Below are 15438 nucleotides of genomic sequence, written 5' to 3'. Positions count from 1 at the left end.
TAACTACCCACTTTGACTAAAATATATGATTACGTATGCTATAAATAAGCTTGTCATAATTAAAGGAAAAAAAGGTTGATTGAATTTAGATTCTTTCTAAAAATAAATATATGCCTATTTCTAAAAGGGAAAATTGTATAAAATAGCAAATTATTAATTCAAATTAAATGCTATAAATACAGTTTGATTTAATTGTAACCCGTAGCAAACAATTGACATTCGCCTCTCTCCCTAGGTTTCTCGCTCGCCAGTCTCTCCCTCGCCTCTCTCGCTTTTATACAAACACAAATGTATAAAATGCGTTTGTGTTTGTATAAAGCGAGAGAAAACTGTATATACAAATACGAATACATATATTTTCATCCTATACACTTATAACTATACAAATACAGATCTTCCCCTGCCCAGTTCTTTTTTGCCTTTCTCTCTTTCTCGCTTTATACAAACACAGATTATACAAATTACAATGTATAATTTGTGTTGTATAAAGCGAGAGAGAGATTTGATATACAAATGTTTTATTTCGATTCAATTGTATACAAATTAAATTCAAATTTTATGCAGATATACAAACACATAAAATTGAATTGAGAGGCTTACAATCATTTATACAAACGAGAGGCTGCCAACGATTTATACAAATGACCTGCCAACGAAATTAAGTTATACAATCTGATGCTCCATAGCAAACATAAAGTTTGTTATGGAGCGCAATTATACAAACTAGGGAAAAAGGACAAATATACCCCCGAATTATTGAAAATGGTATACAAATACCCTTCGTTATACTATTGAGACACTAGAGCCCCTACCGTTCAAAAAGTGGTGCATCTATGCCCTTCTCTCTAACGGAAGGACACATGTCATCATCCTATGCATCTACCCTTATTATTCACCAAATTCTAAACCCACAACCCGAATTAAAAAGACCCACCCAAATAACCCCTAACCTACCCATTAAAATGACCATCCTAAAAAATGAAGGGGAAAAAAACCCTTTTACACTCCAGTCTCCATGGAACTAGATGGAGACTCTCCACCTATTTGGTCCCAACCAACCACCACACTCCTCCGTCAACGCCATCGACAACCACCCTCTCCTCCTTTTTAGATCAAGTTCACACTTGTTGCAATGCATGTAAACTTTCAATATCAATGCCTTAATAATTTCCTTCCAGATTCAATAGAAACAAGTCAATGGAAGGATCAATTTCTAAGTAAACATACGTTTGGAAATGGATCCATATTGATATAATATATAAAGTTCATTTGAAAATGAAATTGAAATAATGAATTAGTTTGATAAATAAATATTTTACTGTTCAAAATTTTGAAGAAAAAGAAATACTCTGCACAATATGCAGAAAGGGGTTTAAACGTCTCTTTTTGGTATGAATTTTTATGTTCTACGACATCGGAATATGATAGTCACCATTAACGGCGGAGCGAGAAGCAGAGGGAAGAACCTGATGTTGAGGTGATTCCAGTAGATACATTTGAAAGTCGTTCTTCTCCATCTGAACCTTTATTACCGGAAAAACCTCCTCCGATTAGCTCATGGAAGGAACCTCATGCGAATTTGAAAAAGAGAAGATCCTTTCATACAAGGCTGAAATACAGAGTAATGAAGCTGAAGTTGAGCACAACGAAAAACAAGAGGCTCAACCACCGTCAGCTTCTATGCCGTTGTCGCTTCCAACGGAGCTATCACCTCCGGTGGAAAAGCCTCAGAAGCTTCAGCGGAGAAAGAGTGGTACGAAGGAATTAGCAACTTCCGCCTCCTACGACGCCGTTCAAAATGCAGAGGATGAATTTCGTTCCCTCCGATGATTTCGTCAGGATAAGGACCGCGCAGCTCTCGCTGCAGCTCACCGGACCTTGAAGACGTTGAAGTTGACTTGACAATGTGGGTTATGGGTTATGGGTTATTTGGGTGGGTCTTTTTAATTCGGGTTGTGGGTTTAGAATTTGGTGAATAATAAGGGTAGATTCATAGGATGACGACACGTGTCCTTCCTTTAAAGAGAAGGGCATAAATGCTCCACTTTTTGGACGGCAGGGGTCCTAATGTCTCAATAGTATAACGAAGGGTATTTGTATACCATTTTCGTTAGTTCGAGGGTATATTTGTCCTTTTTCCCTACAAACTATAACTATAACATACAAATATGATTTTTATGTTTGCTATATGTGAAAGTTGTTCTTTCTAAAACCTTATTGATTACCCATTCGTTCCTATTTATATGTCGTCCTTACTAAAAATAAATGTTCCTAATACTTGTCATTTTACAAAATCAATGCATAAATAACACTATTATTCTTATTTTACCCTTGAGGTTATTAGCCTTGAAAATATGTGTTTGACCAATGTAGAAAAATTAAGTAATTAACTCATGTTCATCGGTCAAATAAATTAATTCATGTTCATTTATTGAAAATTGGACTTTAAAAAAACCCTAAATAATAGTACAATGATAAACTTACTTAGTTTATTAAGGGTCGTGAAACCTAAAATGATTATAATTAAATAGGAACAGAGGTAGTATGTCACGACCCAGACCGTCGTGATTGGCACCCACACTAACCCTCCGGTGGGAGAACCATTACTACAACTCAGACTAAACAACTTAACCAAAAACTATGCATTTAAAGATACGGAAGTAGATTTAAATGCATAAATTATATAGAGTTCCCATAAACTCCAAAGGTTTAAACAAATAACTAAACCAAACTAATGCGAAAGTCTTAACCCTTAGAACCTGAAAGTCATTGTACCAAAACTCTACTAACGGCAAGTCTAAGAACAAGGGGTACAACCCCGAAACAAAACAAACACCTTAAACAAATAGTCTGAGTTCGAAAAGAGTGGACTTAAACAAGAGAGATCCATGGCAGCCTGAAAGAATTGGCTCACTCTTGAATCCGGTCACGCTCAATAGTCACCTAGCTAAGGTCTATCAATATCCGCCTGAAGATGCCCTGTACTCAACAAAGAACAAACAAGTGCAGTATCAATACACAACCATAGTGTACTGGTGGATCACATAGCTATCCCAATAAGTGAAACACATGCAAGTAACCACAACATTATAAAACATGCATATATCGAACATATACAATATTAGTCATCTTTTCGGATCAATGTAGCATTCCACGTCATCAATAATACACATTGGTTATCATTTTAGAGCAATAAAACAGTCTTTCAACCTCAATCACCATTAGATATGAACGTAATCATCACAAGTAGATACACAACACAATTCAATGGTTTTCTCACAGAACCCAATTCAATGGTGCTCTCATGGAACCCACACCTAAACTGTTAGTGTATCGGTACGTGGTACCCGATCCAAGTTAGTGTACCGAACGTGACACCCGATCTCATATATGTGTCAAAACGTGGCACCCGATCCAATATGTATGTCGGTACGTGACATCCGATCCAATTAATGTTTTGGAACGCAACACCCGGTCCATTCAACAAGCAACAATCACAATCGCAATGTATATTCTCATAATCATACAAACAAGTGTTGATTCATGGCATACAATCATTCGTTCATACTCAATTACATAGGGTGTGATCAATAATGCAATATTCGCATACATACATGCAATACAATGAAACAATTACAAACATATATCACACAAACATGAAATCACAACCATCACCTACCTCAAACAAAGCTTGAATCCCCTAAGAAACTTGATTCTTCCCTTTCCGGATTCTTTCCTCTTGTTCTTGGTCTACAAACAATCAATATAATGCTAGGATCAATAAACAAGACTTAATTATCCGAATTATAATCAACACTATCAACCCTAGATCAAACATATGATCCCAATGTCCAAATTAGGGCTTTTTCCACAATCCAAGCAGTTCCAAAACCCTTTCCCAACAATAATCACCCAAGAAACTAAGTTCTACGGATCGAAAAATGGATTCGGGCTTACCTTTAGCCTAAAAAATGGTGGAAAACTATCAAGAAAACACCTGGGGTCGTTCCTTAGCTCTCAAAGTCGAAACTTGCAGAATAATGATGTTTTGGGGTTTATTTCTGACTTAAGTCGCGTCTGCCCCTCTACAACGATCCTCACCCCGCTACAACGGCTCCGCCCTGGCGACACTAGTCCCGCTCTGGCGGCTGTGGTGGAGACAGAACGTCGGGAATTGAGTTCCAAAACCCCATTTCACAACACCTTCATTCCACGACACTCAAAAAATACCCGTTCACGCTAAGATCAGTTTCGGGAGTTCTACTTGCCCGAATTCGATTCCGTAAAATCGTACGAATTCCTTAACGTCTTAGCTATCTACTCATGCAATCAAATTCCTTATTAAATCACCCAACCGTTACCAGATTTCCCTAGACTCACATGACTCCGATTTCGTCCAAATCTGGACTAGGCTAGGAAATCCCATGTTACTACCAAAAGTTTTCCGGCCCAAAATTTTTCTCCGTTGGCTTTTTCGTAATGACAAAATCAGATCGTTACATAGTATAAGGTAATAGTATCTCATAAAATGGAATAGAAGTATTGTTTACGACTCTTTTGTCCTTTTAAGTTTAGATAGTTGTAGATTTGAAGTCATTGGGGTTGACTCATTCAATACCTTCTTTTAGGTTGTGTTGAATAATATTATTCTAAAAAATATTTGTATATAATTTAGACAAATACTATAAAAGGGGAAGGGGGGAGGATGGGAGCTACATAGTTGGGTTAAAGAGATGAGGTACGTTGAAGGATGGAAAAGATACAATCAATGTGTATTGCTACTTATGAAAAATTATTTCTCTAATTTCACTCTAAAAATCATATTTTTTTTTCCATTTTTAAGGAACTTACTTTTTTTTAAGAAAAGATACTTTTCAAATATCAAATATTTTAACTTTTTAAACATGAGAAAATTACAAGATATACCGAACACACCCTTCACATCTCATGGTAACTACTAACTTGTTTGGTGAAAGTAAAAGAGATTGGGATGGATATTCCAAAGGGTGAAATAAAACAAGGCAAAAGCTAAATAATTATAAAACCAAAAAAAATGAAATTAATGAGAGCAAACAACAAGGAGAACGCTATAATATATATAAACTCCAAAATTCATCTAAAAAAAAAAGAAAAAAAAACTTCATATTTAATTCTAGACTAGCTAGAACTTGTGTCTTCCACCATTAAAACATAGGGGAAGGACAAAACAAACCATAGAAACTTTAAAAACAAACACAAATTACTTAATTAATTACAATATCACCTAGAAATTTAAATTAAAAATAAAAAATTCACAAGCAAACATGTTCATGAGATCTTGAAATTCCTCTAACAAGTCCACTTCCCCTTCTAACACAATAATCCATACTTGAAGGAAGAAGTGGTGCTTGTGATTTTCCGTAAGAATTCCAACACAACCCTAGTTGATTGATTCCTCGATAATTCGTCGATGGTTTTAATTGAATATCAATTAAATCAACGTCTGTGCATGGAATTGAATTACTGCAAGCTAGATGAATTGGTTTGGTTGAATAAGTTCCAATAATTTGATTGAATTTAACGTTGGATATTGCTACTGCTCCTGTTTGATTTTTGCACACATGTTTGTCACAATAATATTGATCTATCATGATTGGTACCTTAACATTTGATACTTGAATGTTTGTAAATGATATGTTCTTGACTATTCCAACACCACCCTACAAAACAAAATATGAAAAATAATGAATTATTTAACAAATTAAAATTTAATATATGGTTAGCGAAAAAGAATTTTTATATTATTAGGTTACTTGAAGTGTAAAGTTAATATACAATTTGTTTTACACTAACTGGTTAAGTTGACCTACATACAATAACAAGTGTGGATCGGCTAATTCAGGAAAAAACTTTTATATGTGTGAAGAAAGACTAGAACATGTTTAATAAGCCTAAGTCGACCTCTGGATGACAACAATTTTTTTTTTCCAATTTGAGATTCTCTTTTTCATTTTCTCCGGTAGAAAGTCAATCTTCCTTATTAAGGCTAATAACAATATTATGGTTACCTAGATAATAGAGTAATACATGCTATAATCAGTTAAATTGCGCTATTAATGTAAAAAGGGTTTAATTACGCTAAACATCTATGCATTTTAATTAATAGAAAGGGTAAGTGTAGGATTTTATAATATAGAGGATATAGTTAGCTATAGGGTATATAACTTAAACTCAGAGAATTATTATACTACAAAAATCGTATGTAAAAAAATGTCATTAGCAACCTTAAAAAAGGGACAAATTATCTGCGACAACTTATTAAAATATACTAATTATGTAAAAAAAATTGTTATATCAGTATATATAATTTAAATCCTTAATTAACTACTGGTTAGATTACAAGTTTTTATAAACCTACCTGCCATGTCTTAATCCTTGCACCATACATAGTGCTTTGCAAGTTCACGTTGTCAACAATGATGTCTGACACGCACGCAACACTTTTATCTTTTCCTAGTCCTCCTAGACTGTAATTATCAAAAAATATAAAAAACATTAGAAATAAAATATAAGTAGATCAAACTATATATTAAGATATAATTATAAATATTTGTTTCCAATATATATATGGTAAGAATCACTTGTCTTCGAAAGATCATTAAGTTGATAAATGAATACCTCTGATTTTGAAAAGCACATGAGTCTGAATGATATGTTGAATATACGAGTGATTAATTACGTACGTACCTTATGCCATGTCCAGGACCACAATTCAGGTGATGGACATGAATATTGGAGCAACCAGTTTGAATTGATATGCAATCATCTCCTGGTAATTAGTTAATTAATTAGAAAAACATTGAGATTAGAGAATCATGTAATCTAATTAGCTCATTTTTTACTAAAGTGTCCTAATGGACAACAACATAGGATTGAGTAATTTAATCACTTTAATTAGTGGTGTACCAACCAGTACCAAGGATAAAGTTAGGTGTTAATTTTCCCACTGTCATTATGGTAGGTATTCCTTTATACAATTGGAGTACATAAATTATCTTTATAATTAATATATTAGTGTTGGAGGCAAGACAAAAAGTTAGTTTTAGTGACAGTTAATTTATCGGTTGAAAGCTGAGGATGAGAATGGGACCATTAGTTATAAATATATATTCTTGAAATATAAAGTGCACGTGGTAGCAACTATATATCAAGTCTACTCTACTTTCTTGGCCTTTTTTTAAAAATTAAAACAAAAAGAACTGCTTTTGTATTCCTTTATTTCAATTTGTTGGGATCGTGGAACTATCACTCGAGAAGTAAGAAGCTGACTCTTATTTAGTCATAAGGATAATAATTTTATTTAGGTCAGGGGCAACTTCAAGTCCATTCATTGATTTCGAGAAAATTGAATGGTATTTTTCTTGTATTGTACTTTTAACTAAGTCATAAAGTTTAGGAGACCGTCCATACTAAAAACAGATGTCTATTTTTGTGAGTGCAGTTTAAAAAATCAAGAACTAATTTATCATTTTTAACCTATTTTACCCCTATTATTAAATATTAAGTACTAATATTATTTCCATTTAATTTCCCATTAGATAATAATTAATAATGATATAATAAAATTATCATTTGATTTATTGTTTCTTAAGGAGTGTGCCAAATCAAATATAAATAAATAAACATTAAGAAGAGAGAAATAAAATGCGAAGCTTTAGTTAAAATATTTTTTTAAAATCTATTATTAATAAATCGCCACTAGGTCTACAACCTAGTTGCATATCAATTATAAAACAAACAAACAAAAATTAGAAAGGTATCATTCTTCAGCATCATATAAATTAATTGGAACATACATTTTTAATTAAATCGAAGGGATAATAGATAGAAAATTTACCTGTTCCTATATTGGAGTGATGGATCTCAACATCTTGTGTGTTTTGGAGGTGAATTCCATCAGTGTTTGGGCTAATTTCTGGTGCAGAAATTGTAACATTGTTGATTTTTACCCCTTTAGAATTGTCAAATTTAAGGTGACATTGAGGACTGTTTATAATTTTGATATCACGTATTGTCACATTATAGCTACCATAAAATCGTAAAACCTGTCATAAAAATATTAAAAAGTATAAGGTATTCATCACTAGTCATAGATATTAATAAATAATATAAAATATATACTTGTAATGAATTAATTAATTAGTGATTCTACTAATTAGGTACTAAGTCATATTTTTACTTACAGTTGGTTTCCTATCAGGAGTGTTTTCAGATTTCTTCATCACCTGTAAAATAAATACGAATTAATGAAATAAGAATATCCTCATTAACATGTAAAAATGATCTAATTTAATGATACTATATATATATGGATAGAGTCTATGTTCAAGAACTTATTAAAGGAGGTAAGACACTAGCTTCTTAATTCAAATCCACGTAAGAAAATCTCAAATTAAGGGTAAAACACTCTCTAACAAAGACAACTATTGACATAACATGACTCGAACCCAAGATATCAATCTAATTAAAGATAAATGAGTACAATTATCACTCCACCACAATACTTGTTGGTCTTCAACTTAAGTTCATGGGAGGAGGTAAACACGCGACACATCTTTCTTCATGTGTAATAATTTCGAGTTTGACATGTCTTTTTTCATGTGTAATACTTTCGAGTTTGACTTTTATACATCGATAGTGCAAAATCATTTTTATGTAATTTAGTCATTTAAATAATAATTACAGGAATTCGACCTTATATAAAATATGACTTTAGAAATTTAAAATACACTGATAGTATAAATTTTTTTATACATTGCTAATATATATGATTAAAAATTAATCTCTTGTCTCACTAAACAAGTAAGAAGGAGATTGAATTCTTCCTTTTATCTGGACTGACTCTAATCGTGATTTTTACTCACCCCACCCCCACCCACCCACCCACACATTTTTTTATCAATAAAGTTAGAGTAATATGGTAAGTGGTAGAAATGTACAAACCTGAAAATAATCAATTTGAGAAAGTTTCCACCAGTTATAGCCTTGGCCATCAAGGGTGCCAGTACCTTGGATGGTAAAGTTGTACATCCACTTAACATTCAACCACTGAAACAAGCTGGATTTTGGCCAGGACCCTACTTTTGGAGGAGCCAAAATAATTCCATCTACCTGTTTACATTCCACTCATGATCAGAAATGTAACACAATTCTAACTATTATATCATTAAAAAGGGAACTTTTAACAGAAAGAATATACTTTTTGTCAAGTGACCAGGAAATCTTTTAGGGCATGGGTATTAGAGAGAATATAATATTTCATCCGTCTTATGTATCATACACTATTATAAAAAAACAACTTTTAACGACGATCAATATGCATAAATTAATAAAGAGTGTTAAAGTCTTTACTGGTATTAGTTAATTGTCATTACATTCAATATCGTTATAGGTTTTAACGACATCTACAAAGATCGTGCTAAAATCTAATCATCACTAGTAATTGCCTCTAAAAAAATATATGAGCTATTGCCGTTGTTAAAAATCATTTTTGGTGTGGTGACGATTAAACTTTCGAAATTGAAACTTTTAAATTTTAATCGTGAATTCATACATAGAAGTTTTAAACTATATGTAGAAAGTACTATAAGTCATAATAATTAACAACTTAAATTATTAAAAAGACATATATATAAATTTTAGTCAAAAAAAAATTTGATTGACTATTGAAATTCCAACTGTGTTACATAAATTGACTGAGATGGAGAGGGAATGGATATATAAAATTATAAACCTGAAAAACAAAGTTTGGCATGCATGGTCCTTGAAGTGTAATGGGATTGATTAAGAATTGAAATTCTGTAGGAATCTCTAGAGTAGCCCCTTGAACTTTGCAAGCTGCTTCCCATGCTGCTTCAAGTGCCTATAATGAACATTTACTCCAAATTAGAGTTAGCTTATAAGTACTATTGACTAAAAACAAGAAAATTATAAGATTGAATTGGATTTATATTTTGACCATATAAATATTTCAGAAGAATTAACCCGTTCACTGGACCGCTTAAATTGAAAATAGATGGTAGATGTGGAATATATGTATAATTCATGTAATAATATGTGCATAGCATTAATACCTTATATAAATACCGGCTAGGGAAACTAAATAGTAAATTCGATAAGCAATTTGCGTAAAGAACCTATTTTTTTACACTATTAATATGTTTAATCAATCGATTATAGAAAATACTTATTAGCTTTTCCAAGTTATATGTATAATTAGCAAAGTCGGATCAAGAATCTAAACTTGAGGTTGGTTTAACCCTTGTCATTCGATCATTGAATCTATTGCACTTTTAATATAATATCTTCGTTAATAAATATTTGTAGAAATTTTAATCATTTTATAAATATATCTATGTTTCATATCGAAAACTCATTAATCATATGCTCTATCCGCCTTTGTGTACTAGTCAATGCGTACCCTAAAAAATTATTTCTAACTATCTTGTAAATAAGCTTGTACGCGTACTGTGAGTATATAAAAGTTAAATTTTGTGTAATTAGCTTTTATTTACCTTGGTATCATCAGAAACTCCATCACCTTTGGCTCCAAAGGATAAGATATTAAAAATGGGAGATTGTGTTGGGGTAAAAACCATGAGATGGAGATGGAGATGGGGCAGGAGAAGGAGAATTTGTACAATTTGGTGCTTTATTTCCATCTCCATTTTTCTGTTGTTTCTTATGTTTGTGGTGTATTTTGCTCTTTTTGGTATGGTGGTGTTTCCTTGCATCAACTGATATTATGGAAAATGTAGTGGCAAAAATAAGTAGAAGAACAAAGAGAAATATAAAAGAAGTGTGCCTATAATTCATCTTCATTTGAAAGATATAAAGTTTATATTTCAAGTGGTACTATATTGAAATTTAGTATTTGGAAGTAGTGAATTGTAATGAAAATGAGGTGGTTATTGACACTATTTATAGACTATATTTCACCCCAAATATACCCTTATTATTCTCTTAAATTACTGAAGAACCATTCCAAGTAAATATAATATGGTCCCTTACAAATTATTAAATAGATGTCACTATTGTGCAACGTTTGTGGTTCTTAAGAAAAGATAAACAATAGAGTCTAAAGGTTCACTTTACTCTTGCTTCTTTTAATTCCCTTCCCAACTTCTTTATTCATCATTTCTTGTGGGGGGGTGGAGTTGATGAATCGTTCACTACGCACCGACCGTATTCACTTGCTTAGAGTAGAAGCCTAGAGGGGTTCCATGGGTGTGTGGTACCTAATAAATCAATACTCATTATGTTTTAATTTATGCTAATTAATTAGTTGATTGGTGCTTGCTTGAAATTCTTTTTGTATGCAATGATAGTTAAATTTGTAAAAATGAAGAATAATGATAGTGAATTAAGATCGATTACTTCCTCTCTGCAAGAAAGAATAAATTGTGTCAAGAATAAGAATCTGAGTAAAAATAATGGCAAGTGAATTAAGGTAGATCAAGCTCTTTTCTTTTTAGGTTAAATCGTTTGAGCATGAATGAACAAAAAAATAAATTATGTTAAGACTTAAGAATAAGAATTTGAGTAAAACACAATGACAAAAAAACAAAATATAACGATCGTAAATAGCTTGTGTTATCAAAATTTGAAAATCGAGTTATTTGATTTTTGTGTTACAAGTGAAGATTGGATGTCTTTTTCTCCTATGCAAGAGTTTAATTATTTAAAGGGCCAAAAAGTTATGAATACCAACAATAAAAGGCTATCCCATCATCAAAGGACTATTGTCATATGTGAATACTCCAATGTGCCTGAATTTCAAGCTCTAGATTCGAGGCTGATTGATGTCATATCCGGATACCGTTGCAAGCTTGCCCCGGCCAAGTGATTAACCGGGATTGAGAGGAGTTTTAGTGAATTGATCACTAAAGGCTCCTCAAAGGTTGACACCAAGTTGTAAGCCAACACATGAATGGAGACACTATCGTGAACTCGGGTCCGGTCAAACCAAGCTTCCATGTATCGAATCCCAATTACTCCATTTGTTAGACCTAGTTTTATATATCCCCATACAATCAAGTATGAAATTTAAGAAAAAGATGCAACATTTTTTAAATTTGTAGATTTAAAACATATCATAATATATTTGTGTATAAGACGGGTCTCGAGTCGGTACCGGGCCGTCTCGGTTTCCTTGCCAGACTTATAATAAGACTTTTGAAACTTACCATCTTAAACATGTTGGGCTATAAAAGCTTCACATTAAATATGAAATAAGAAATTTAACTTAAATTATTGCCAAATTTTAAAAAAAGGGTCATTATATTTAACAAACTAGGCATAATTAAAATGTAACAAAGAGAGTACCTAGTTTTACATAAGTACCTAACTGTGGACAGATCAGATGGATAATTATACTTAACCGTTTGGATTATCGAATATCAAAATTTAGTTATACTAATTTACTAGCCAGTCAGTAAGCTATCAATTGATTTGGTATCAGATTAGAAATTAACGGACGGTTATTGGGCGGTGTATTGGCTCCACCGTTTCAAGCTCCTTTCTTTCACTTTCACTCACCAATATATTGATATCCCATCAAACAAAATAATTTTTCTAGCCCTACTTAAGTTGGTAATTTAGGACAAGAGGGAGTTGTTCGGATGGTAAGCACCCCTCACTTCCAATGAGTTCGAGTCATCAAAGGAGCAAAAGGGTGGGAGCTCCTAGGGAGGGTAAAAAAAAATGCTTTTAAAAAAATAAAAAAATGGTAATTTAGCAATAGTAAATCACAGTGAGACACATATGAAAGTCTAAATTTTGAGGGTGCATGTACATAAGTATTTACTTAACAAATATATTTACGGTAAAAATATAACTACGATAATTCTTAATGGGTTAACAGTTTACCCAATAAGAAAAATGAGTAATCTTCCTCCGTACTAATAGACCGTTAACTATAAAACTTTAATTCATTCACCAACCGTTAATTTGATAACCCAATATCAATAAACCGATAAACTAATTTCGCAATTGGCTTATCGGTTACAATTCGATTTTGAACCGTCCTAGAAATCAAAAATATTTTTTAAACCCCCATACTTTTGCTAATTGTTATTACATATTTTAATAAGCCCAACACTTATCTTTTTAAGCAATTTAAGTGAGAACCAACTCAAAGTTTCTTGGATCAGTGCATAAATTAAACCTTCAACTTTTTCCCCTTTTTGATCGTTTCTTTCTCCAAAATTAGAAAAGCTTCACTTTTCAGCTAAAAGTCTATACCGTATTATATTTAGGCTATTAATTTTAAAAAAACGATGATAAAGCAATATACGCATAATAAATATATTCATAAATTTTTTTGTGGGACACTACAATTTATGTCTCTATGAGTGCCCAATTATGAGTTAGGCCTGATAAATTTGAAATTATTTTATATCAATTTTAATTGCAGCTTCTTTTCCTCGTGTCTCCTCGTCATTGAGAATTTTTTTTAGCTGTCTATGTCTTAAATATTAATGCAAAGTGTGAACATATAAGGTTGTCCATTATTAGGGTCAGTGTAACATAGTGGAAATTAATTAGTTAATTAATTAGACTAATAAAAAGAATGGTTATATTAAAACTCAAAGGAGATAAAAAAAACACTAGGTGATTCTTCCGGTCTGTATTAGTCTTGTGGACAAAGTTACTTGATACATGTTGCTGGTGGAAGGTGACAAATATCCCATAAAATTAGTCGAGGTGAACGAAAACCAGCTTGAACACCACAATCATAAAAATAAAAAGGAATGGTTATATTATTAATTAATACTATCATTATTATTAGTACAAGCTTGGGTTTTGGATAGCTTTTGAAACATTATCATTAGCAAAGAGTACCAAACTGTTGTACCAAGATTCTCACTCACTCTAATTGAGATTAATCTATTCATTATCCACTAATTATTGACCAATTGTTTAAGTCGTAAAGTGCCTTTCCTCCCCATAGAAAAAAAAAAACAAACTTCTTTTTGTTGTAAAGCAAGCGGTTGTTCTATTTTTCAAAATGTTTATTTTTATCCTAATTGAAGTCTCACTTATAATCAGTTGGCGGAGCTAGAAGTTTAGATACGAATTTATCAAACTCAATAATTTTTGCTCAAATAATATATTTGTATTAAGAATCTTATTAAGTATGTACAAATATTAAGTCTAGAATTTAATTATTAACACTTGAAATCATCATTTTAAAATTTAGAATTTATAAGATTAAAATTCTGACTCAGTGAACGGTCCTACATTACAAACTAAGTATAGGCCCAATAAAACAGACTTTGGTTGCTTGTGCATTTGTCATATAAAGATAAGTACATTTGTGGATTCCACATTGATCATGACAGTTCCAAATAAATGCGTAAGGGTGTTTATATATGTATACATAATTGAACTTATATTTAGAAATGCATGTCAGTGTCTTTTTTTCTTTTTTTTTGAGTCGTGATCTGCCTCACGTCTTTATTAGTGAATTGACTTTTGAACCAATTAAACATTCATTTGAATGACATAAATATAAGAGCAATTGTAACTTCAATGAGAACTTATGCCTATTTATTATACCTTTTTTTCTAGAAAGAAATTTAGTGGATTAACATGATATATATAAATATAATATCCTTCCAACTAAATTGTTGGTTCCTAAATAGAGCAAATTAATTGTCATGACTCAAAAATCTACTAACCGTGAAGATATCTATACCTAAATCGGTAGGCAAATTAACCTTATTCCAATTTTTGATACATTTTCTTAAATCAATTAAGAAGAAAAGTAGAAGTACAAGGATTATTGATCGACACCATTGAAATAGTTACGAGATTCAGTAGATGAAAATACCGACGTTAATAGTAATCAGATATTACCTCCATAGATAATTAATCCTAGCAATAAGAAAATAACGATGTAAAATCAGTCACGTGATATTTTTGAAATCAACAAATATCGCTTTACTCAATCGGGTTATAGCAAGTCGGATAAATCATAAAATAAGAAGAAGTATACGTAATTCAACGACCATATATACATTGCAGGGGTATAACCCGACCATGTGAACCCGATCCGAGAATCTAACAATCTCCAATAATAATAGCATGAGTATCATATGTTCTGGAGTTAGATTAATTATGATTATCGGTGGTAAATGAGCGGGTCAAGTTGGATATGAATCCATGAAAATGAGTTAGGCAAAAAAGGATAAAATATTTAAATCTATTTGGGTATGAAGAAAAACATTTTCATGTTTTCCTATAAAATATGTCGAAAGTTGAATCCCATGTATGGATTCGTTTCGTGTTGTGAGGCTTAAGAAAAGTTTTAAAAATATTTTCTTGATTTAAGGAAAGGTTTGAACCCCCCCCCCCCTCCCCCCCTCCTACTATATGTATGTAAGTCACCTTTTCTTA

General features: G+C 32.0%; 1 pseudogene; it reads right to left on the bottom strand.

The window, feature by feature from the left end:
* Positions 1–5291: 5291 nt before the first annotated feature.
* LOC125814236 (polygalacturonase At1g48100-like) lies at positions 5292–10887 on the bottom strand (annotated as a pseudogene).
* Positions 10888–15438: the final 4551 nt, after the last annotated feature.

This window comes from Solanum verrucosum, unplaced genomic scaffold (genome assembly GCF_900185275.1).
Source record: "Solanum verrucosum unplaced genomic scaffold, falcon-dt-bn FXZP01000085.1, whole genome shotgun sequence".
Taxonomy (NCBI): domain Eukaryota; kingdom Viridiplantae; phylum Streptophyta; class Magnoliopsida; order Solanales; family Solanaceae; genus Solanum; species Solanum verrucosum.
The sequence above is the reverse complement of the archived record's forward strand: the minus strand, read 5'-3'. Positions and strand labels throughout refer to the sequence as shown.